The sequence below is a fragment of the Camelus ferus genome, chromosome 15 (assembly GCF_009834535.1).
Source record: "Camelus ferus isolate YT-003-E chromosome 15, BCGSAC_Cfer_1.0, whole genome shotgun sequence".
NCBI classification, from domain to species: domain Eukaryota; kingdom Metazoa; phylum Chordata; class Mammalia; order Artiodactyla; family Camelidae; genus Camelus; species Camelus ferus.
Genome location: NC_045710.1, coordinates 29400283 through 29425035, shown reverse-complemented (window position 1 = coordinate 29425035; position 24753 = coordinate 29400283). Strand labels below are relative to the sequence as shown.

General features: G+C 39.1%; 1 long non-coding RNA gene across 1 annotated transcript; it reads left to right on the top strand.

The window, feature by feature from the left end:
- Positions 1-625: 625 nt before the first annotated feature.
- On the top strand, positions 626-22004 carry LOC116668951. Its single transcript, XR_004326263.1, has 4 exons — positions 626-638; positions 6970-6975; positions 21814-21817; positions 21928-22004. It is a non-coding gene; the product is annotated as an uncharacterized LOC116668951 (long non-coding RNA).
- The last annotated feature ends 2749 nt before the right edge of the window (positions 22005-24753 follow it).

The window sequence follows — 24753 nt, the reverse complement described above, 5'->3', positions numbered from 1 at the left end:
CAACGTTCTCTAGTGGTGAGACCTAGGTCAGGTTACAGTTATAACAAGGGCCTGGCTGTTACTTTAAAATCAACAAGAGCCATGACTTGGGAGGTCTCTGTGGTACTGTTTGCTCCCATTGCTTTATTGTTACTGTCTGCGGAAAGTTGGAGATCCAAGAAGTAAGTCAGATAGAGAAAGACAAATATCCTATGATATCACTTCTATGTGGAATCTAAAAAATGATACAAATGAACTTATTTGCAAAACAGAAAACAGACTCACAGAGATGGAAAACAAATTTATGGTTACCAAGGGGAAAAGGGGGGAGAGGGATAAATTAGGAGTTTGGGATTTGCAGATACAAACTACAACATATAAAATAGATAAACCAAGGTCCTACTGTAGAGCACAGGGAAGTATGTTCAATAGCTTATAATAACCTATAATGAAAAATAATATGAAAAAGGATATATATGTGTGCATGTATATATATGACTGAATAACTGTGCTGTACACCAGAAACTAACACAACATTGTAAATCAACTGTACTTCAATAATAGCAACAACAAAAAAAAGAAATCCAAAACTTCAATCATAGAAGACAGAGTAGAGACAAACTGTATGTGTGTGTGTGCATATGTGCACACGTGTGCTCGTATGTTCATGAAGTTAGCTCATCTGGTGATGTCATTCATTGTACTGGTATGGATTATACTGTCTCAGAGTTCCATGTGATAAATACAAACTTTAAAATTTGTGAAGAATGAAGCTGTTCTCCCATGCCATTTGGGGTGAATCACGTTAGAATTTTGCTACCAATCATAGGTTACAAAATACTCTCACACCAGCTCCACATCTGGCTCCGGCCTCTCTCTAACCTCATTTCCTTCTTCTCTTCCTTGCAGTAATTTGGCTCCAACAGCCCTGGCTTCCTTGCTGTTCCTGGAAAGTACTAAGCATGTGCCCACCTCAGGGCCTTTCCCTTTGCAGTGCTTCTGCTTGGAATATTCTTACAGATGTTGACCCAGTTTACCCTCTCACTGCACCCGGTCTCCTCTCAGAAACCCGTTCCACAGAGAGAGCCTGCCTCCCCTCCCCCAGCAAATACAGGACTGCCTTGTCATTCTCTGTCCCCTGAGCTTGGTTTACTTTTCTTGCGAGCACACGTTACTCCTTGAAGGTATGCATCCATCCCGTACTTACTTGACTTCTGTCTGTCTTTCTCACTAGAACGTTAGCTCTAGGAGGGCTGGGGCTTTGCTTTCTCTGCAGTTGTATCATTGATGCCTAGAACAGTGACATTCAAAAAGTAGTTGTTAAAATAAATGTTCGAATACATGAATTTGATTCTTAAAATAATTTTGTGAGGCAGACTTGACAGATATCTCCACTTTACAATGTGGAGACTGGGACGAGGAGAGTTCGAATGACTTGCCCAAGGCAAAGACTTGAAATCAGGGTCTTTTGGCTCCAACTTCGTATATGTCATATTTGATCACTTACAAGCCCATGAAAAGGGTGTCCCTGACAACTTTTTAATCCTCGGCTTTTGGACTGGATTTAATTTCATGCATACTTTCTCATGCTTTTTTTTTTTTTTTTTTTTTTAAGCCAAAGCTTTCTGCAACTATTAAAAATTCTTTTGAAATTTTACTTGCTTTCTTCTCTGGAGAAATCCAGTGAAAAGGGATGTTTTACTTTTGTTGTATTCAGCAAGTCTCTAAGGCACATATTTATGAACAGTAGAGCTGCAAAATGGCTTTGTCTTTTTTGGCATAATGCAAAGAATTCTTAGGGTTGAAGGAGAGAAGAAAAGATTTTATGCTCCTCTCAATTCATTCTGCCACCAGCTCAGAATCTAAAGAGAATTCTGTGCTGTGATCAACCCTTTGGATTCAGGAGCAAGGAGTATGCATAGAAAGGCTTCATGTTTGTTGCCACTGTGGCAATTGAAGCCATTTGTAGGCTGGAAGAGAAGGTTGGTCTTTACCTCTTCCTTTAGTGCACCTCCTCTGTTCATTTTTGGAGCCTTTTTCTTTTCCTATGACATTTTCTTCTCACCTCCCAATGCTTGTTTTCTTTATGTAAGGAAAATGCCATTCTGTTTTTATGTATTCACCATTTATTCACTTTGTGCATCAAACTGTTTCTTAGTTGCTGACTCACTGCCAGTTATTATATAAAATTCTGGGTATTTAAAATGTAATGAAGATACAGCCCTGGCCCTCAAGGAGATCACTTTTTAGAAGGCAGAATAGTTAAGGAAACCATTAATTATACAGCACATGCCGATTCGTGCTCTGATCGTACACAAGCACGTTTTCTAGGAGTTTAAGCAGGGTTCTTAACCCAGACTGAGGGGCGGGGGTCAGGGGAGACCCCCTGAGAAGGTAATTAATGTGTGAGATGACTGTGACAAGCAGAGAGCTAAGAGCCAGACCACATGGATATTTGTTTGCCATATTTTGTTTGTTTACTTTTTTACAAAATGATGGTTGGCCTGGGAGGGATTTTAAGGAGGAAGTGATGTGATTAGATCTTTTAAATTGATAATTCTATGGTTAATGCACTCTAGGAGAGAAGTGATGATGAGGGCAGTAAGCGGGATGGGAAAAGCAGTCAGATTTTAAGGAGATTAAGGAGATAATTTATCACCAAGATCTATTGGCTGATGGAGAGTGATAAGTGAGGAGGTGGAGTTCTGTGTGATGACCCCCAAGTTCCTCCCTCAAACTATGTGTGGATAGATAGCTTGCTATTCACAGAGAGAGGGAAGAGAGGGGGTAGGAATTTGGAGATGAAGTGACAAGTTTGTATCTGCTCATGTCATGTTTGACATCTAGTGAGAGACGTCCAAAAGTTAGTTGGGTTACATATCAGGAGCTTAGGATCAAGAATGATTAGATACATGTTTTGGGAATTAATCAGTGGAGGAAAAAGGAGTTGATTCCTTCAAGGGAGAGTTGATAGAATGGAAATAGAAGAGGACTGAGAACAGAAACTTCAGGAAAACAAATGTATTAAGGGAGAGAAGAGGAAGATGGATGAGAAACGGTGATCAGAAATTAGGTCACCAATAGTTGACCATTCATTCTACAGTGTTCTAATAATCTGATAGTTCTTTCTTTAAACTGGTTCCTTTGAATCCTTCAAGACACAGGCCTCTAAATTCAGAAAGTTTTTTAAAAAGTCACCCAACTTAATTATTATTCATAAGAGAAGCAAAAGGTATGCATTTATCTTATCTAATGACAAATGAAGAACATCTGAATTTAGACAGGTATGAAGTCATCTGTCACCATAAAAAGAAGTTTACCGTTATTGTAAGTAGTTGCAGTTTGAAAAATTAACTTGTCTAGAATTGAAGGGGGCCCTTTCAAAACTGAAACAACATGACAGTTAGAATTTAGCTTCCATGTGGTGTCACAGCATTACATAGAAAAAGACATAGACGTTAAATAGATCTTGGATCAGACAGTGCACACTGTTCAAAGTGGAGGACAATATAATGGTGAGTGGCCCCTTTTTTATTCAAGGACAAAACATAAAGGTACGGAATAAACCCCAGGAAACTATCCATCTTTGTCAACCAAGGGTAAGTTGGATCTTTATAGTTCTAATTTTGCTGTTTATGGTCTGTTAGGAATATAGTTCCTGTATCTTCCCAAACTCTTAACTTCTCTGTGTATTTTAATACTTGCACTAATGTTAAGGCAGGCAAGTGCAGAAATTTTGAAGAAGAGATTATTTTTACTGTAAGGCTTAGGAATTAAAATATTCTAAATTATCCAGGAGGACATAATTAATATACTATTTTCCTAGAGCAGTCTGCATCATTGTGGTTATTATTATATATGCCATTCAGATGTCTATAGGGAGAATTATATTATGCTGATAAACAGCAAATGGAAAGCTATACAGAGCGTTTAAATCGTTTTTATTTTAGAGAACATAAGTGTCCTGTAATTTTTTAATGATATCTCCACTCTAAGTAAATCAAGCAAACCTAAATGAATAAAGATCTAGACAACACCAGTTTAATTAGTCCAAGTCCTACTGTTACGAAGATAAGGAAGCAATATCCAGTTATATTGGCAGATAACTTGATAAAAAGTAATTGGTAATATTTGCTTATTATGTCTCCTTATCTAAATAATTTATTTGAGAGATAATCATATATGGGGTCAGCCAACTTCAAGGAAATCCAATGAAGCCACCATTCCAAATGGACTTGCCTTACAAAGATTGTCAGATTTTTGCAATTAGCAAAAAAGTATTTATTCACTTCTGCAGCTACCTTCATGGCAAAGGATTTTATCTGGTTTTTTGTTCTTCAGGACAAAAGCTTTTGAGCAATTTCCTGTAGGCTGAGTGTACTTTTGCTGAAGTTTCAAAGTGAAATTTGTTAGTATATTTAAAGTGATGGTGACTTCAGAGCTGTTCTTCAGCTGAGGCATCCTACAGGTATCCACTTCCAGGAGGTTAGTCCCTGAACTTGCTGGGAATCCTATTTCCCTTGCCCACCTCCATAAATAAGATAGAACTACCTGTTACTGGCTTCCTTGCTATTGATGTTGAAGGGAGTTTTAAAAATTATATGTGATTATTTCTATAATCGGAATATTGCATTAATTGTATTGCATTTGTGTATATAACATGTTAAATAGGTTAGAGTGTTTATTAGGGAGGAGAATGATTATTGAGCTGTAATTCACATCCTGTAAAATTCATTCTTTTGAAATACACGGTTGGTGGTTTTTAGTGCATCCACAAGATCATCCAACTGTCACCACATTCTAATTCTGGAACAGTGTCATTACCTATTAGAGCCCTCCTTTATGTTTCCTGTAGCACCACTTACAGTGAAAGCTGTATCCAGCTTCCCATTTTCTGTTGCCTAAAATTTCTGTTAATCTATTAGTCTTCCACAATTAATAAAAAAAATTGATCTTCAAAATAATAATCTCAAGATTTTGGAAGATTTTAGTGTGTTTTATAGTCAAACAATTGTCCATGTTCAATTTATGTTTAGTGTTAAAGTCAAGGGTAAAATGCATATGTATGTATGTATATGCATATATGTATACACATACATATGCATTTAGGTATGTAAATATAAGTATAAATGACATTTTATTGACCAGAATTTGTGGTTGTGTAGACTCTCCCATTCTGTGACATTCGCCTAACGCTGTTTTGTCCTCCTTTCCTGGTATAATCTGAGACTCCACAGTCCCTTGTGACTCAAATAGGTGTGCATGACCTAGTGGCCTTGTTTAAGTGTGATACTGTAGAAAAGCTTAAGAATAACAGATTATACAAAAGAAAGTTTTATCTGAGATATTCTATTTTGGCTGTAGTTGCTGAGAGAGAGTAATCTAGCAAGCTTCTGCTAAGTATTAGGTAGCTAGATGCTTAATATTTTGTGTTGTGGAGAAAAATGGCCATGTCAGGTACTATTTAGTTTCTATCCAGACTAATTTTGGTCCTCAGTTAGTGTCCAGTTGAGCATCTACAATTGGCAAACTAACAATTAATTTTCAACTGACAATTGAAGGGACTAGTCTCTTAACTTTAAGCATCAGCTTCTAACCTTACAGGTAGTATTTGAAAATGAGTTCTCCTGGAGTCTGATCATTGAGTCCTTCACAGCAGTTCCTAATCATCAGAACCAGCAGCAAAGGCCAGGGTTAAATTTATTGAGTTTTTCTCTCATGCAACCACAAGTTGGTGTGACTGATACTTCTTTTGGTCAAACAGACTGATTGTCGACTTACTCGGTGACAAGATAATTTGTTCTGCCATTTAACAACTTAGCCATGTTTTCCCATGTGATACCCTAGCAGGTGATGCTTTTTCAGGGGGTGACTGGTTCTGCAAGCACACTGAGAAGCCAGATAAACCACGGTTAAGAGCACCATATGTGATTTGGTGTCTAGAGCTAAAGTGTGGCTGCTAATAAAGAATGGGTCAGAAATGAAAGAGGGATTCCAGCAGAGAATGAGTAGAAGCAATCTCTATTGAAAGGCCAGCAGAGAAATAAAAATTGTTTTCACTGAGTAGTTATATTTTAATAGTATTGATCTTGTTGTAGATGTTTTTGACTTATTTCTGTAGTATCCGTGTTGAGTCTAAACTTTCTTTGTAGTCTAACCCATCATTTTAGATAATTTGCCTGACCATTGGTTTGATCTAATCAACAGCACAGATGTACTAATTGATTGTTCATGAACTAACCGTGGGGTAGGGGGAGGCAAAGCCAGATCAGTTTGTGTGGTGCTTTTATTCTGGTCCTGAACAAGAGCTGTGAGGATAAATAGAGTTTGGATAAAGAAGAGGAAGGAGAGAATTTCAGGTGGGATGCATAGCAGTAGCCAAATTACAGAAGGGAAGAGGACAACTTATGTTTGGAAGGGCTGGATGGAGGGGCGAGAAGTAGGAGACAGGCAGGTAAGCTTGGATGGGGCAATTCCTGGACCAGAGTCTACCTTAGAGGCATGCCAGCAGTACCGTCTGTGCAGAGCAATTGCAGGACCCGAGACAGGTCCTGGGTCTCTGCAGGTCACACCATCTGCTGACTGATATGCTGAAAAGTACAGCAATTAATTTTAATACTTTAAATCTCTCACCCTCATAAAATATCTCTTTGAGATTTGTCTGCTTGGTGGGAGTCACGTCCGTTCTAACCTGAATGAAGAATTTGAGAGCAGAGGCTGGTAATTGTGTGGGCCAAGAAAATACGAAAACAAAGGAAACTGTGAAGGCATTACTGGGTAGGAGAAAGACCCAAAAAGAGGGCCCAGGGTAGAGTAGGGAGAGGGTATAGCTCAGTGGTAGAGTGTATGCTTAGCATGCACGAGGTCCTGGGTTCAACCTCCAGTACCTCCATTAAAATAAATTAAAGCTAATTACCCACTCCCCCCTACCCCAGAAAAAACCCCAAAGGGGTCTGAGGGACCATGCAGAAGTTGCCTCCTTCACAGTAGTTCTGAGTCCTTGGTAGCAGCAAAGATCAGCAGTGTTGGTAATGGGAGGTTGCTTGGAGGGACACGTGGGTTGATTATGAACATAGGTTCTCCAGAGATTCATCTACTTCACTCCCTTGGAATGTAACATCCAGTTTCTTTATTTCTGGATTTGACCTTGCTTGATGCTACGGGAGGAGCTCAGGCTCTGTAGTCAGGTCTAGCTGTGACTACAGAGACAGCTCTGATGCTTACTCATTTTATGATAACGATCAGGCTCTGTTACATCTCTGAGCCTTAGGCTCTCTACCTCTGAGAACAGGACGGTGCCCTTCACCGGGAGGGTCCTGCACAAGTGACATGACATAGCTATGAGAAATGCCTGACACGTAGTCATTGCTGTTTTCTTGTCCACTTCTCTGAGGCTGGCCTCTGTAGGCTTATTTCACCTTGGAGATTTGTTTTTCCTTTTCTGCTTCAGCTTGTTGAGAATTCATGGCCATTAAAAAGGATCATTTATAGGACTACAGCCCATAAAAAGTGCCTTTTAAACAATGTGCATTAGGAAATATCAATCACTTCATGTTCTCAGCAAACAACCATCAGAAATATTGTATGTGACAAAGCATTTTCCCCCTTTGCTAGGCAACGATCCATAATGTTTCCCATTTACATTCAGTACAAATAGACTAGCAACTTCTTAGTGCAATCACTGAATGCTGCAAACCAGGATTTATTATCTTTCTGTTCTCTGCACACTGGATTTTTTCTGCATTTTATAAATGTGTGTTACAGTATAACTTCAGTTGTAGTCCAGTTACAGCCTGTCCAATTGGTGGATTTCCTTGTATTGCTGGTTCTTTATTTCATGAAATGATGTAACTTAACATGGCAGGAAGAGTGACCTGAGTCCTCTCCTCATGCCTGGAGAGCTGGCTGTAGCTGGCCTCACGTGGGATGTACACGTATTAAGTGAAGTACCCTCGCAGGATACATTCAGACTGAGGGAGCCTTGCCCTGAGCTCTCTGCCCACTGGAACAGAAAACTTGATGTGAACCACTTCTCTGGTCCCAGAAGCTAGAAGGAAATTAAAAAATGTAAATTAGATCGTATCGTTCCCTTAATTAAATTCATCCAGTGGCTTTTCATTGTATTTAGAATAATAACCAACTTCTTACAGTGGCGTACAAGACTCTATCTAATCTGTTGCTGCTAATTTTTCTGATTTCATTTCCATTCTCTTTTCCTCCTAGATCTATTACTCCGAGGTTCTTTCTGTTCTTGGAATGTGCCACATCCATCCCACCACAGCATGGCACTGCCTGTTCTCTCTGCCTGGAACAGTGCTATCCAGGGGCACCTACTTCCTGTTACTCAGTCTCGGATCAACATCATTTCCTCTGAAAGCTGCTTCTGACCCCCATGCTAACCTGCTCTCACCCCTTGAGTCTCTAGCACATCTTGTGTTTTATTTTCTTCACATCATTGAAGACTTTCTGAAATTATATTGCTAATGCCTTTAAATGGTTGATTATTGGTGTCCCTCCTGTAGAGTGTCAGTTTCACGATCATGTGTGTGTTGTTTGCTGCTGCATCTTTACTGCCTGCTGTCTGTGCCTGGCCCACAGTCAGGTGCTCAGTACATGATTAAATATGTTGCAGAAACTAAGAACACAGAAAGGGAAAACAGACAGAAAGGAGGTTTGAATAGATCTCCGTTATATTCATGGATATGCGATGCATAGTCTTTCCTCAGTTATTAATGATTTGTGGATGGAAACAACCTACAAAAGATTTCAATTTTATTTTCCCTTTCCCTGAATAGGAACACTGCCCAGTGCTGCAAAATAAGATTGTGTTTGTCTACACCCAATTTCTAAGTAGTTTAAATCCTACTTTTGGTATTTATGCCATGCTGGTTTAGACCTGGCTCCTAGAAAATATCAGGCAAATGAATTAGAGACCCCAAATAGTTCATTACAGTTAAGACTTAACAGTTCTTTCTTAAGATAATTGGGATCCAATGATAATAATTTTATAAATCTTTAAATTATGTCAACAAGAACTGTTTCTTGAAAGTGGGCTCTGAATCTGTTGTGTGAACCGGAGCTGCGTAAATTTAAGCAGTAAGTATACCCTTGGTAAGGCGTAGCCTGCTTCAGTCACAATAGCTGCACTGAGCAGAGGTTGCTGGTATGATGATTAATTCTGCAAATAGGTGAAGGGAATTAAGATCCTTGTTTCCAAGCTGCTGTCACTAAACCTTGAGTGGTGGTGGTGAAGGGAGTCAGAAGATGGCTGCTGTCCCCAGTGGAAACACCACTGGAGTAGACCTCTCAACTCCTCAGCCTTCCTAGTCTGTTTCTTTACTCCTGACTCTGCAGAAATGACCTAACAGGCACTTTCATGATAAAAGCCTGTAAGAAAGATGAAAATTCCTTATTAGTAGAGAACAACAGAAAATCTCATTTGATGTTTACTCACTGTGGAAATGGAATTAAGTGTATTTGGTAGACTTCACTGAGAAAAAAGAGGATGGCATATGTATAAAGACTTGCCGTTTCTTTTTAGAGGGATTAATTTAACAAAAATGAGACTGCATTTAAAAAAACTGGCTTCTTAAAATAGATGAAGAATCTGGAATGAGCATTTGATGGAGCATAACATTTACTTGTGACTGATATATATGCATATCACGATCTCTGGAATCCAAACTAAAATACAAAGGACAGTGAATTCCTCAGGGATGTTTTATTTCACATACCTACATGTTCTGAGTTTTATGTGTACTGTATGAAGTAAACATCAACTCCTTTTTTTTTTTTTTTTTTTGTCTCTTTGAAATATCAGGATTTTAGTAATGCATTTTAACTTGAGATCAAGTGCTGTCATTTCAGTGTATTTAGGTCTGGTGACTCTGAAAGCTATTTGGGGATTAAATTTCAAATGTTATCCTGCATTGAGAGTTAACGGTGTTTAAGTTTCACTTGTATTCTATTGCTATTTTTTCACCACTGAGCAATTGAGGTTTTCTAACCTACTCTCATTCCATTTCAGCAGGCTTTATATTTTCAGAACAACAGTTAAAAAAAGGGACTCACAGACTTAATTAAATTGAAAGATGCATTAATTTGATGCATTAGGGAAAAAGTAAAAGACCAGATATTCTATCTTTACTACCTGTAATTCATTTTTTTTTGTCCCCAAAGAATCAAAGTTTCCTGTACTTCCATTTTTATTTTTATCAAGTGAATACTTAATATGAAACTATTTATAGATTACTCCCAAAGCCTTTTATTCTTAAAATGGATTATTTAGGTTGGTTATTTGGATGGCAGCTTTGATTCAGAGTATCAAAGGCCACAGTTGGTGGGGACAAATCAACATTTCTTTATTTCTTTACTTCTCATCCTGATGAAACATCTCACAGGTTAGATGCCCTTGTCCCAAGATGGAGCCACAGCAGGAAAATTTCAAATAATACCATTAATTGCATGTAGTTGATGAATACATACTTGATGGGAAAAATTGTTTGAGCTGGTGCTTTTAGACTGCAAAGGCATGAAAGAAAAGATTCATTGAACCATTTGATTTGTAGATTTAGTCCATGGCTGGCATTGTGGGGAACAGTTCGTGCGTGTGTATTTCCTCACATCTCAGGAAGAGATCCTCCTTAAAAAACAGACTTTATGTTGTGTTCAGCAAATCTCTTACATGAGTAACTCAAGTGGACTCTCGTACAGGGTTTATTTATTTTTTTCTAGGAAAAAAACAGCAGAATGTAAACATTGCCTTCTGCTGAGCGAGTGACGTAGCAGGCACGTTTCACGCCCTTTGAAGTGATCCCAGCCCAGGGCTGAAATTTCAAAGAAAACTTCAATTTCAATTTATGGGAACTAAATCAAGAAAATGAATGGATCCCTGCTAAAAAGTGAAAATTCCGACAGAGCACACATTATTTCAAAGTGCCCTCACTGCAGTACACAGTATAATCAGGGATTGCTGAGTCTTGGCCTTCTACTCTGTAGCCCGTTCGGTCTTGCAAGTGCTAATACTAGAGCTTTCTCTTACTCTTGGTGTCTGACTGATGGTCACGACAGGACCCTAGTCAGCATGGTGCCCTTGATATCCATTCAGTGGTACAATCACCTTGAATATCTGTAACGGAGCAATCCCAGCATGCGGGAATTAATACATTGGTTCTCAGTTTACACTTAAGGAGAAACGAAGGATCTCATAAGTTCAGTCTAGTCTGTAGCCCCTTGCATGTAGGAATTTAATCTTGATCTTAAGTTCTGACTCTGTTTTTCTTCTCCTTAAACTGCACCAATTTCTCTAGAAGGCCAATATTACTTCTTTCTCCTCAGTGAGAAAGATAACAAAAGAACAGTTTTCTCTTAAGTCCTGCTCTGAAACTGATAAGGAGGATGCCCCGGGTCTCCCCCAGCAGTTCCTCACCCTGAGGTGGAAAAGTTGCAGATAATATGATTTACCTAATGATAAGTTCTTGGCTGTAACAGACAGTACGGCTCATGGCATCTCTCATTGGGTGTAGTTCTCATAGGGCTTGGCAGCTAAGTGGAGCCTGTTTCCTTTGGCAGTAGCTCTTCTGGGGCCTCTCAAACTGGTACTGTGTCCCCTCGACTATTGGCTGGCTCAGAGTGGCTCTCTCCACCCTACCCACTAGAAGGTTATTTATATTGGTGCCCCTTCTGAGGAGTCACTTTCCTTAAAACTGATATCTTTCCATTCTTGATTTGTACTAGGGAACCATATCTCTATATGAAGGAAATAAGTTATCTGATTAGAAGAAATGGAAATTCCATTAAAATAGTATAAGAGTGTTTTATTAGGAAGAGAGATATTTCAGAGAAACAAAGGCAGAGTGTACAACTGAACATCAAGAAAAATCAGACCTGAGAGCAGGGATGCCAGCGAAGCCCAAGAAACTTTCCACCCTTACCCCTCCACTTTCACAGGTCTCTCATCTCTTCTTTGCTACAGATGCAGCCTTAGTGGTCATCGGTACACATCGTCTGAGTGTGGTTGCCCCAGCTTCTAAGCTTATGACAACATCTAGGTCCAGAGGCTATTTCCAGCTGCTTCCCAGTTTATATGTCTTAGTTTGAAATCCCAAGAAGAGAGAATTTGTCTCAGCCCATAGATCAGAGGTCTGAACCTTAGCTTTATCCAGTGTGGTCAGGGTTGGTAGAATGTGATAGAAACATGGTGTCAGGGTCCAACCCTATTGACTGAGGCTGCCAGTGGAGGGGCATTTTACCAAAAACAGAAATGTAGGCTAGAGAGGCTTGCTGCTTGCGGTATGTACTCTAATTACAGTTTAGTGTTCTGATCCTTCATGCCTGTTGATTCACTTATTTCAAAGAAGGACATACATCTGGTGAATCTCCTTTGCCTTAGAGTGTGCCTACCTGGTCAAGGTTGCTAAGGTGTTCTCACCCTCCTGTCATTTCTCTTCAAGGTGAAGAGATCTTGGCTGCAGCTCCGAATTTCTGTTTCGACATTCAATCCACAGGGTATGAGGATACTTCCAACTAAAGCCAGGGTGTCCCACAGTAAATATGCAAACAGACTTCTAATAAGCACCCAGCTTAGGTCTGGAAGAACTTCATAATTACAAAGCTTGATGTCAGATTCCCTGTCTCAATATACCAGAGGTACACTTCCCATCTTGATAGCATACCATAGGAAATGGTGTCCATTGCCCACCACTGCTGTAACAAAGTGCCACAAACTTAAAACATCATAAATTTATTGTCTTAGGAGTCTGGATGCTAGAAGCCTGAAATCAAGGTGTTGGCAGGGTTGGTTTCTTGTGGAGGCACTGAGAGTGCTATGGACTGCTTTGTATTCCCACCCTCCCCCCATTCATATATTGAAATCTCTTTTTTGTTTGCTTTTGTTTTTCTTTTGTTCAGGGGGGAGGTAATTAGATTTACTGATTGATTTAAATGGAGGTACTGGGGATTGAACCCAGGACTTCATGCATGCTAAATAAGCATGCGCTCTCCCTCTGAGCTATGCCTCTCCGAGGTTCTGCTGCCTGCTTCTCTCCTAGCTTTGGCAGCTGCTGACAGCTGTTGGTCGGGTTGGTTTGTAGAAGCTTCACTCCAGTCTCTGCCTTTATCATCACTGGGCGTGGATCTGTATCTCTCTTTGGACAGAGACACGAGTCGTTGGATTAGGACTTATCCCCATTCAGTGTGACCTCGGCTTAGCTTGATTACACCTATAGACTCTATTTTCAAACAGAATCACATTCAGAGGTACTGAAGGTGAGGACTTGTGCATGTCTTTTTGGGAGACACAATCAACCCACAAGAGAGATCCAGTTTCAAGGGCACAGGTGTTTCTCTCACAGTTTGCTGGGAGAGGCGGCCCACCCCAGGCCCCTGAGTAAGCTAAAACACAAGGCCTGGGGCGCTCTCATCCTGAGCTGTTTCTGTAGCTGTTGGGTGAGCAGTTAAGGCAACCACAATGCCCTGGCTGTCATAGGGAGGGCCACGCTCCCTGGGAGAGGGGAGAGACTGGCTTGTTTGCTGTTTGCTCTAAAAGTTGCTGCGCCCTGAGCCCTGGGTTCCGCAAGTGTGGTGAGGCCCGCTGCCAGCGTAGCTGCCGTCTAGGATTTCACGTCACCCTGTGGGAGCTGAGGACAGGGGGAATGGTGCTGCCCTGCTGGGGCTCCTGCTTGTCTGCTGTGCTGTGAGTTACAGACTGTCTTTCTCTGGTTCACTGTCTCATAGTCTACATTTTTTTTTTTTTTTGTAAACTTTAAGTGGTTTCTCATTTCTTTTTTTTTTTTTTTTTTTTTTAAATTGAGATGTAGTTGATTTACCTGGAGTTCTAGCAAGCCAACCTGCACATGTGCTTTGTCATTTCCTTTGGAACCTCGCAACTTTTTGCCATCCTCTATAAGGCTTGAGTTCTTCCCTAATGCTGGGCTTCTTTTCTGCCATTCACTTCTTTTGCATTCTGAGCCTTTACATACGCCATTTCTATACCATTTCTCCACGTAGGATGCCCTCTCCTAGGGCTTCACACCTGTGCAGTCATGTGGGGTCCTGCACTTAGAAGGGCCCCACACTTGCTTTAATGCTTTCCTCTTCCTGTCTTAAGTTCTTAACTTTTGAATAAGGGACTCTGTTCTTATTTCATACTGAGTCCCACAGATTATCTAGCTGGTCCTGCCTTCTCTTTGATCAGGTTATGGATTTTCTAGGCTTAGCTTAGAAATAATACTTGACTGCCTCTCCTCTTTCCACCACTCCCCCATTTCTTGCTCTTGCTCTGGTTGCTAGACAGATTTGCAGCTATCCTATGGAAATCATATTCATTTTAATTCTAAAGCCCTCAGTTGGCAAAACTCCAAAGTGGTAAAATATACTTGCTTATAACACAGATGTCTGTTTTGACTTCCATATTAAGAAATAATCACTGTGGACACAGGGACCAGTCAACACCTGAATGCATGCTCAAGTGAGGAAGGGGTTTTGCTAAGGTGCAAAGACTGAGTACCTAGGATGGATCAATGCTTCACTTTATTTATTGGCAGAAACTCTATGTTTAGAACAAAGACAGTGTTATGCATTTCCTACATCTGTACTTATGTCTATAATTTATCATTTTGATATACACTTTTTTTTAACCTTTTTTTAGTTCTGTTTGCAGCTAAACTAAACATTATTTTTGTTTACTACCCCAATCTATGACCCTTTGGTCACCCTGTTATAAGCACTGTGGAAAGGTTTAACTCTTGTGTTTTATGCTAGAATCTGCCCACCATGACTTGAGGAGTGTCTTGTTGGATGATTTGATTGCTTTAACTTAATTTTACTAGGCTTGTCCTGAGGACCAGCACACACCTTTGGCACCCAGGCAGAGGCATCTGGTCCACAGATCTTTTTGCATTAGTGACCAGAAGAATGAAGCAGCTGTGCACTGCTTATCAACTGTGGCCACCACCTATATCTTGAGAGGAAAATACTGACACTTGCCAAAATACGGAAGACCTGACAAGGGGAAAATATATTTTTAATAAACCAACTGAATTGGAAGACATGATTATTTTAAATGGACAGGTTTGTAGGTTGTAGAAATCCTGATAATTATTCTTGTTAACTTTGCCTTAACGAATATGATTTTACTCAAAACATATATTGTAACATAAAGCAACCTACATCTCCTCTACTTTATAGCAATAGTGATGTAAACTGCCCCCAGCATCACTGCTTTCTGAAGAGATAGAGTGGAGTACCGCTAGCATTATAGATTTACTTCAAATAATGAAGGCACTTGGAAAAAGAGGTACATTCTTTTTCTTTCATGGAATATTCCTTGTAGACTGATAAGCTTCTTACTGAATGACTCTTTCTCTGTCTGTATACATTTATAAAGAGTATATTTTTAATTTTAAACTTCATACAGAGGTATTCCAAACTAGGTATACTTTATGCCAATTGCTGTGGACATTTTATGCTTCTATGTACGTAAAAAATATATACATATTTTAAACTGGCTCCTGGTGTTCTTAGCATTTTACTTTCAAAGCTTTCTGCCGGGTGCCAGTTTGACTTCCATTTTTTTCTACTTTAATAACACAGGGCTTCTGTTTTAAATAGGACCAACTAGAAAGAGGGAACTGGAAATTTTAGCAGTTGGGAACCCCTACGTGAAAAGGATCACATGCTTTCTGTCTAGCAGTTTTGTTCCATGAGAACATGATTACCTTCCCCTTCCTGCTTCCCTTCCACCTCCCTGTGTCCCAGTTAGGCTGGTGAGCAAGTTGATAGGGTTTTCACTGTGTTCTTTCCAGAGGACTAGAATGCTCTCAATGCATAATGACAAAGTGATAAACTTGATACAATTATACCTTTTCGGGATAGGTGCTGAAATAATCTCTGTTGACGTAAGCTTTCACCTTTTGGCGATTCTGAGTTTGGATTACCTGAATTCACTTCTGTTGAATGTGACATTTACAGTCAGGAATGTACCTATTGCAGTTTTGCAACTAAGTAAGAATAATCTGACTTATTTAATTGTTAGCTTTCACCTTGACACAGGCAAAGAATAAATTTGGCATTATTAAAGTTACTTTTGAAATAACAGACATAAAATGGGATTCCTGGAATATCCAAAGATAGCTGTGAAAATAAGCATTCATTAGTTATTTCACCATAAGCCAAATATGGTTAGTTTGGGCCTTGGGGAAATCAGAATATAGGAAAGTAAAAAGTTCAGTAGTAATCAGAGGGTGACCCATACTATTTGGACAACAAACACCCATTGGTCCCTTTTGCCAAAGCATCATTGTTACAAGAGAGATGCTTTGGAAACAAGTTGTGAGCACTTGACCAGCTACCCACTCTTGTGGGCTGAGAATAGATGTAAGTTTAAGAAGATGCTAATAAGTCAAAGTGAAACATGACTGAGTCATAGCTCTTGGTTGGCCTTGAGACCCCATGGAGTCCAGCCCATCTTTCTGTCTCCGGATCAGACCTGAAACCCTGTGGTTTGGAGAGGCTTAGAGAGACCACTGAGTTACATGTTTTAGTACCCAGTGGTGGCTGTTCTCAAGAAGGTTTTTTATTATATCAAGTTGCAAATTTCCCAGAGTTGTGCACTAAGTAGAAAGAAGTGGCAGCAAGTCAGACCCTCTCATGGGAGGGCTTGATTATGTGTATCTGCAGAAAGAATCAGTTGAAAAGGTGAGATATCTGCTTCTTCCTTCTTTTCTGCCATGAAAACAAGCTGTGATTTGTGTGCTGTGGTTCACATTTGTGAAGTTTCACTTTGAAAATGGATATTTCTTCTTTTCCTCCTAATGTGACAATGCAAACTAATATTTTACTTTTTATTGACTCTTACTAAAGAATTTCGATATTTCTTCCCAGAGCGTTCATTTGAACTAGAAAACAGGCTGGCAATTTTTGTGAACTTGATCATCAGCTGCATGTACTCAACTAAAATTTTTTTCTTTTACGCTTGTACTTGCTTTTCTGAAGTAATTTTCTATGTTAAAAAATCTTTAAATTCCATAATGCCAACTCTGTTTAAGATCCTATTATTTAAATCAATGAATATATTGCCTGATAGGACCAGATCATTAAAAAGATGACACTGCAGTCTTTTGAAATATATGTAAAGTGTATTTCATAATCCTACATAGTGTCAAAGCGACCCGATTTAGTCCCGATGACACTTCCATTAGCGTAGACTGAATCCTATTTTGTAAATATCAGCAATTCATTTTGTCACTCGGGGAATTTGGTGTCAAGGATTTTGACTGTATCTTTGTCTAGCTAGCAAAGTGAAGGGCCTGGCGTGCAATCAGATAATTAAAATGCAGTGTGAGTAATGTCCCCAAAGAATTGTAGAAGCTTAGGAGAAGGAATTGCTAACAAGTAAGTTCTTTTCTACCCTGCAAGATTTCTAATGAAGAGTCCCTGATAGGTGAGGTGAATCAATAAACACAACCAGAGAAACTTGCTTGATACCCAAATGAAGTAGTTTGAAGTCTCAAGTTTAATTTTTTAAAGTTATTTATATTTTGCGGCGTGTTATTCGTTGTATGTTCACGTTTGTTTAAATATTTTTATATTGCTATCAAGACAAAGATTCATTCTCTAGGAACTTGCATTGTATTTGTTCTGTGGTTATGCACACTTTCTTTGGTTTAACCCTTGTGCTCAAGAATGGTTAGTACACTCATTTAAGAAGTAGGGGTATAAAAATAAGCCTTGGATCCAGACAGCTAAGACTCAGGCAAGATCTAGGTATCTGGGGTCAGAATGAGAGAAAATTCTAAATAAAAGCTAGGGGCTTTAACAGAAAGTAGCCTCTCACTGTGGATCCTAACTTTTTCTTATCCAGGAGCTGATTCCTGTGGAGGTAGACGCTGATCTCCAAGCACTTGAACGTTAGGGAAGACCATAATGGTTGACGCTGGGACATCAGAGTAAAAGGCAATTCCCAGTCTCCTTTAGTCACCTGAGATCATCGCTCTATATCAATTTAGGGAGAGACAGAGACAGACACAAGAGAGACTGTGATTATAATATGAGCCAGCCTAGAGAGGGCATTGTCTTTACAACTTTTGTCACCTTTCTTTCAGGTGACCAAGACCTTCTTTCTTCAGGTATAATTTTTTTAAATGCTTTATTATCTAAGTTCATTTATAATTTTTAATCAATAGTACAATTTTAAAACTCAATTTCCAAAAGGTTGTAATTAACAGAGTTAACATATACTGGGTACAAAATACAATGGATTCTGAAGCTGTGAAGTAGGTGTATTCCAAGTGGAAATGCAATTGTTTAACTGAATTTCAGGTACCCAAAGTACTTGTCATTACTCTTTTTATAAACAGAACACCTAGTGAGTCTGCCTTCGTGAAATGTAATTCTTGAGTCAGAAGTGTAGATTTGATCAGAAAGCAGTGAGTGATGGGAAGATGTAATGCCTCAGTTCCTCCACTGACGTTCAGGATTTGATTTGCTTTTACATGTGCTCGATCACTAAAATTTGAATACTTTTTTCTCCTATTAAAATCAGCATCGTTAGTGCTTTAGAATTGAAAGGCATTTAGAAATCAGTTAATTTTACGATTAATGAATGAAGAAACTAAGGCCACCAGACTTAAAGTGCCTTGTTGAAGGTGTCACAGCTATTTGACAGTAGAACTGGAAACAAGTGTTCTGATTCCTCATTCCACGTCATGGTGCGATACACTTATCCCAAATGAGGAACCACTTAATTTACAAAGTAAAGGAGAAAAGTTTGTGATGACAAATCCAGGCAACCTTCTATTTCGGCTAACTTTGTTTCTATTTCTCTGAATTATCAAGATCGTTACTGGTCAGGCAGACTTCAAACAAGATTTCCAAGCCCTTTCACCCTACCATCCTGATAATGACAGAGACATTGAAGGAAATACTATTTCACGGATGAATGTAGTTTTTTAAAATGCCAGTCTGTCTTCCTTTAGATAGTTGGAATAATAGAACAGTGGCATTAATTCCTCAAGAAAGTGCTACTTTCTTCTGCTGGATGACTATTCAAATTACTGATTAAAAAACTTTAACTCTTGTATCGCTTAGTGATACGCTAGTGTGTTGTAAAGCAGATTTTCTCCATAGTCCTTGCAGAATGTCATATCATTTTGGGAAACAACAGAGAAACTCTCTTCCCCATTGTCTCCTAGGGAGGTTCACCACGACTTACAGCCATTGCACAGTTAGTAATAGGGATTTGTAAGCTACTTTCAGTATCTTAGAAAGCCTAATGGAAATTGAAGATTTGCAGACTTGCACAAACTGACTTAAATGCCATGCAGATTCTTTGCTTCTGTATGGAGTCACATTGACTCAGGGCAGTTATTTGTGCTCATCAGAAGTTGTGATTGGCAGAAAGAAAGGCTTTTGGTGAACAAATGTAAGGAAAGGAAAAATTAATATTTAATTAACACAATTTTTAGTAGACAATGATCTCCAAAATATAAGTAAAAATCATAGGTGAGAATTATAGGAATTGTAACTTTGTCTGTCAAAAAGGTATAGAAGACCATATTTTATCCTGTACACAAAATAATAGATTTCTTTTCTACTTCCATCTTAGCTCTATAGAATCTTTTAAGATATTTTTAGTTTGAAGATGAATATTCTTTTACTATTTACCATTGAGTTCAACCATATATTTAAAATGATTTTAAGTAGTTAACATTGTAGTATGAGGGCATTTATACCCTGTGTTTCAAATCCCAGAAAATCATATTCTTAAGGGCAATAGTGGATCACAGGAACAAATGGACATTCTTCCTGCCCTGAATTCATTTTCTTTCAAAGGTGGCTTCTTTCGTGTACTCATTTTGATGATGCCTCTGATGGATACTAATTTCTTGTTTTCAGAATTTTAAGGGAGCAAGTCCTTGATTCTCTGCTGGTTAGTTGCTGATCTTGCCCGTTTATTCTAACACCCTTCCTCCTCCAAGTTGAAAACATTGTTAACTAAAACAGATGTTTCTATAAGACTCCTTAGTACCAATTCTTATTCCTGTTCTGTGTTTAAAACTCATGGATTTCTGGTTTAGTTTTCTGTACTACCTTCTTTGCATATCAAGACACTTGCCACGTGCATATATTCACAATCTGAGCAGTTAATTCCTCTCTTATCTTTTAATAGTCTGCATGTCAGATGTTAATATTTTCCTGATCAATGTATTCGTCTGTTCTTATAAATCATTCAATTGATTAGTAGCAGTTGCTCAATATTAGCATATTTTTATTTGTAAATTTCCATCCGATGCTGATGGTTCAGTGTTGTTGGTCGTCCACTGCTCTCTTTATGCTGCCTCCTGAGTGTCACCCTTGGCTTCTCCCCTTCTCTCACCCACCCACCTCCTGTGCATCACTAAGTCCTCTTATTAATGAATCTCAGATACATCCTTTTCCCTGCATCCCCCGTCTCCACACTAGCCCCTCACATCTGGAGTACTGAGACCGCTTCCTTCCAACTTCTTCTTGAGCTTCTACTCTTCTTCTTGCTTTGATCTAGTCTACATACTGTAGCTATTAGAAGATTTCCTTTGCAGGTAATCCTTCAGTAGGTTTTCATTGCCTTTTCTGTAATGCTCAAACTCTTCAATGTGGACAAGTTTGTCTCCTGCCTCATCTGTTATGTTACCTTGCTCTCTCTGTGCTAGCTTTGTGATTTCTGCTAGGTCCTCACACATGTGTTAATCCATTTTCCTCCTTTTTACCAGGCAAATTCCTACTCATATTTCTGGATTCATCTCCATCTTCATTTCTGAGACAAGCCTTGCCTTTCTTTATTACTGGAACATATTGGGGGTAGGGGGAGGTCCTCCTCTGATCCTCCAGGTCCCTGAACTTCCTTTGTCCAAATACTCTTGGCACTTTCTTGTTACGTGTTATTTTGTCATCTTCCCTGTTATGGCATGCCTGTTATCCTGTGTGGGAGAACAGTGCGGTGCAGTTGAGAGAGCATGCTAGTCATGACTCAACGTTGCTTAGTCAGAGGCTGGTCTCTATAGCATGATGTTTTATAGAATGAGCCTGGGTTCAAGTGTCAGCTCAGTCCTTACAAACTGGGTAGCCTTTGGCAAGTTACCGTACTCTTCATGCTTCTGTTTCCTGTCTACACACCTACATCGTGATAGTGTCTGTAAACCTATCCTGTGGATTTGTTGTTAGCATTAAATGAGTTAATATGTCAGCGTTGGAACAGGGCTTGCATGACACACTGTTAGCACACTGTGTACAATTATTTATTATTACTGTAAATGAGAGATCATCTCTTCCTTCAGGTCCTTGTTTAAGCTGAAATCATGCCTCTCTCTCTCTGTCTTTCTCTCATCTGCTGCTCAGGCTCAAATCCTCCTTTCCAGCCAGGTGTCCTCTTGTGCAGCTGATGTTCTTGGTGCACCTCAGAGGCGTGTCCTGCCCATTACCTTTATAATTATTAGTATTTTGGATGACTTATTATAGGCTCACTTTTTATAACTTTCACCTTAAGTTTGATGAGTTTGTGTATTGAAGTATAATTGATCTACAACACTATGTTAGTTCCAGCTGCACAACACAGTGATTTGATATTTCTTTACATTACAAAATGATCACCACGATAAGACACCATCTGTCACCACACAAAGTTAATACAACATTATTGACTATATTCCCCATGCTGTACATTTCATCCCCATGGCTTATTTATCTTGTAACTGGAAGTTTATATCTCTTAATCTCCCTTACCTATTTCACTAACCATCCCCCTCCACTGCCTCCTGCCTCCCTTCTGGCAACCACCTGTTTGTTCTCTGTATTTATGAGTCTGGTTTTTGTTGTTTGTCTGGTGGTATCTTTGGTTGGTATTAAGGTGATTCTGGCCTGGTAGAATGAGTTTAAAAGCATTTCTTTCTCTTCAATTTTTGGGAATAGTTTTAGGGAGATAGGCATTAATTCTTTCAAATGTTTTGTAGAATTCACCTATGAAGACATCTGGTTCTAGATTTTTGTTTGCAGGGAATTTTTTTTTAACTACTGGTCAGTTTCATTACTAGTACTGAGTCTATTTCATATTTTCTATTTCTTTCTGATTTAGTCGGGGGAGACTATATTTCTAGAAATTTATCCATTTCTTCTAGGCTGTCCATTAGATTTCATCTTTGATTTCTTCAGTGAGCCATGCTAAACCCATTGGTTGTTCAGTAGCATGTTGTTTAGCCTCTGTGTTTGTGTTCTGCATTTTTTCTTAGTTGATTTCTAGTCCCATACTGTTGTGGTTGGAAAAGATGCTTGCTACAATTTCAATCTTATTAAATTTGTTGAGACTTGCGTTGTGGCCTGGTATGTGATCTATCCTGGAAAATATTCCATGTGTGCTTGAAAAGAATGTGTATTTTGCTTTTGAATGGAATGTTCTATATGTCTTTTAAGTTCACTTGGTCTAATGTATAGTTTAAGGGCAGTGTTTCCTTCTTGATTTTCTGTCTGAATATTCTGTTCATTGATGTAAGTGGAATGTTAAAGTTCCCTACTACTATTGTGTTACTGTCAATTTTCTCCTTTGTTATGTTAATATTTGCCTTATGTATTTATGTGTTCCTATGTTGGCTGCATGTATATTTATATCCTTTTATTGGATAATAATCCTTTTATTGTTATGTAATGTCCCACTTTGTCTCTTGTTTCAGTCTTCGTTCTGAAGTTTGTTTTATATAAATATTCTTACCTCAGCTTTTTTCCCATTCCAGTTGCATAGAATACTTTTTTCTATCCCTCCACTTTCAATCTGTGTGTATCTAGATCTGAAGTGAGTCTCTTTTAGGCAACATTTATATGGGTCTTGTGTTTTCATCCATTCTGTCACTGTATGTCTTTTGATTGGAGCATTTAGTTCATTTACATTTAAAATAATTATTGATAAGTATGTACTTACTGCCATCTCTTATTTCTGGTTGTTTTGTACTTTTTGGTTCCTTTCTTCTTTTACTCTCATGTAATATGACTATCTTTAATGTTACTTTTGGATTCCTTTCCCTTTTTGTGTGTGTGTGTGTGTGTGTATATTATAGTTTTTTTGTTTGTTGTCATGAGAATGTATATAATAACCTGTATGTGTATATGAGTGATTAAGTTGGTGATCTCTTAAGTTCAAATACATTCTAATGACTACCTTTTGTACTGTCCCACACACATGTTTAATGTTATTGATGTTTTATTTTACATCTTTTTGTTCTGTATATCCCTTAACTACTGATTGGAGATACAGATGATTTTATAAGTTGATAAGTGGTTGATCTACTACCTTTACTAAATGTTTGCCTTTACCAATGGGATATTTCCTTTTGTAAATTTTATACTTCTAGTTGTGGTTCTTTCTTTTTTATTTAGAGAAGTCCCCTAACACTTCCTGTAAAGCTGAACTCTAGGGAAACACACTGGTTTGGTGGTGCTGAATTCTTAGCTTTTGCTTGTCTGTAAAACTCTTGATCTCTCCTTCAAATCTAAACAACAGCCTTACTGTGTAGAATATTCTTGGTTCTAGGTTTTTTTTTTTATTGTTTTATTTTTTTTTCCTTTCATTACTTTGAAGATGCCATGCCACTCCCTTCTGGTCTGTAGAGTTTCTGCTGAAAAGTGAGCTGCTGGTATTAGGGGAGTTCTTTGGATGTAACTAAGTTGCTTTTCTCTTGCTGCTTTTAAGATTCTCTCTTTAATTTTTGTATTTATCTTTGGGACTCTCCTGATTCCTGGTCCTGAGTGTCTGTTTCCTTCCACAAGTTAGGGAAGTTTTCAGCTGTTACTTATTCAGATAAGTTCTCTGCTCTTTCCTGCTCTCTTTTCCTTCTGGGACGCCTATGATGTGAATGTTAGTATGCTTGAGGTGCCAGAGGCCTTTTAAGCCCTCCCTATTTTTAGAAAATTCTTTTTTCTTTTTTGTGTTCAGTTGAGTGATTTTTACTACTCTTTCAGTTTGCTGATCCATTCCTCTGTATCGTCTAGTCTACTTTGATTCTTTCTAGTGCATTTTTTATTTCAGTTACTGCATTCTTCAGCTCTAGTTTTTCTCTTTATTTTCTAACTCTTCTGAAGTTCTCATGTGTTCATTTTTCTCCCAAGTTCACTGAGCGTGTTTATGATCACTGTCTTGAACTCTTTATTCAGTAGATTGCTTATCTCCACTTTGCTTAGTTCTTCTTCTGTGGCTTTATGTTGATCCTTCACTTGGAATATATTCCTCTCTCGCCTCGTTCTGCCTAATTCTCTGTTTTTATTTCAATGTATTAGGTAGGCCAGTTGTGTTCTCAATCTTGGAGAAGCTGCCTTATGTAGGAGATACCCTGTGGGATCAAGAATTATACTTCCTCTGGTCACCAGAGTTCTATGCTCTAATGCCCCCATGTGAGCTGCATGGGTTCTTCTGTTTTGGCAGCGCCTGCTACTCTGGGTGTAGGTGGGGTTGGCACACAGCCCAGTTGGCTTCCATGTCCTGCCTTGTGCAGAGGCTGCTGGCTGCTGGTGGGTGGGGCTGGATCCTGGTACGGTTTGTTGCACACTCTAGGGAGTCCCAGGGCTGGTGCCCGCCCACTAGTGGGCAAGGCTGAATCCTGGTGCAGCTGACTATACAGCCCGTGGAGTCCTTGGGCTGGTGCTGGCCCATTGGTGAGTGGGGCCAGGAACCAGGGTGGCTGACTGGGGCCCAGGGCTGGTGCTGGAGTGCTGGTGGGTGGGCTGGGTTCTTATGTGTCTGATTGCTTATACTGTTGA